This window comes from Chrysochloris asiatica, unplaced genomic scaffold (genome assembly GCF_000296735.1).
Source record: "Chrysochloris asiatica unplaced genomic scaffold, ChrAsi1.0 scaffold00257, whole genome shotgun sequence".
NCBI lineage: Eukaryota > Metazoa > Chordata > Mammalia > Afrosoricida > Chrysochloridae > Chrysochloris > Chrysochloris asiatica.
In genome coordinates, this window is record NW_006408775.1 from 3,504,180 (window position 1) to 3,505,476 (window position 1,297).

The following is a 1,297-nucleotide window of genomic DNA, read 5'->3' on the forward strand; positions in this document are numbered from 1 at the left end:
ATATATAAAACCCTGAAAGAAAAAAACTGCCAACCAAGAATCCTCTACCCAGAAAAGCTGTCAATCAAATACGATGGTGTAATCAAAACATTCCAGAATAAACAGAAGCTACGGGATTTTTCCAAAGCCAACCCTATCAGGAAAAACATCCTAAAGGGAGTTCTGTGGACAGAGAACCAACAAGAACACACAACAATCAGAAATCTCTGAGAAAACTCTAAGGGAACATGTGTGGCAGCATCATCCGGAAGTCAACTGACAAATGGAAGAGCCGAGAACAGAATAAAACTGTAAGAACAAATTCAGAGGATCTGGGAGGTCAGTCTATGATCAAAACAATTATAAAGTGAAAGAAGGCAAACACAGAGGAACAGAGATCTAGATGGTGGGAAGGTCAGGTAGATTACAGGATAAAACAGACTGTCTTAAATGGAGGTAAAGGTTAACGGAATATAAGATAAGCACAAAGGTGGAGGCAGGATACGATAGAGCACAGACAGGGTAAGGGCAGATACGTCATGTTTTGGGTGTTGGGGAGGGCAATACCAGAAGGGTGAGGAGGCGGAAGAACAAGGTAGATAGGGGAACACTGAGACAGGTTTGCATGGGCTAAATGGGACAGAGGTAAATAGTGATGCATGCTCAACCTTGAACAACAGGGCTCTGTGATACAGGGATCTAGGTATAGTTTGAAGAGGGGCAATAATACTAAGGTGCTTGACTGTCTTATGAATATTGGTTTCCCTTGTCTACTATTGTGAAATAGACACTTGAGTGGGATAGAAAGGAATGCTGGGAAACATGATTACAGAAAACTTGAAGCCCATCTCCAGCCTATAACAGATTGGAATACCTAAAAGCGGTTCTAGAACTTGCCCAGTGACACAGGCCTCTTGTGGAGTCTTTGCTGAGTATAGGATCTTAGGTGGAATCCTGAGTCTCATCCAGAACCTTCTGAATTGGGACATTCCTACCAGAAAGGACAAGCAGACCAGCCTAGAACAGCTAGAGCAACAGAAGATACATCTTCAAAGAAGGATCATCAGGAAAAACCCAAAACAAAAATGTCAGTATGACTGGCTACTGCATGAATAAGCAAGCTGTTCACCGGGAAGTCATCAAGGCAAGTGATCAAGTTCTTTCAGGACACATCCCCCTCTAAGACTGAAAAACTCTAAGGGAACATATGAGCAGACTTGTAAGCTTGCTGGCGCCAACGCTGGTCTACTGGTGAGTGGAAGAGAAGGAAAGGCAGCAATGAAGAAATGGGCTAAGTTCAACCACGGTCCACTGACTC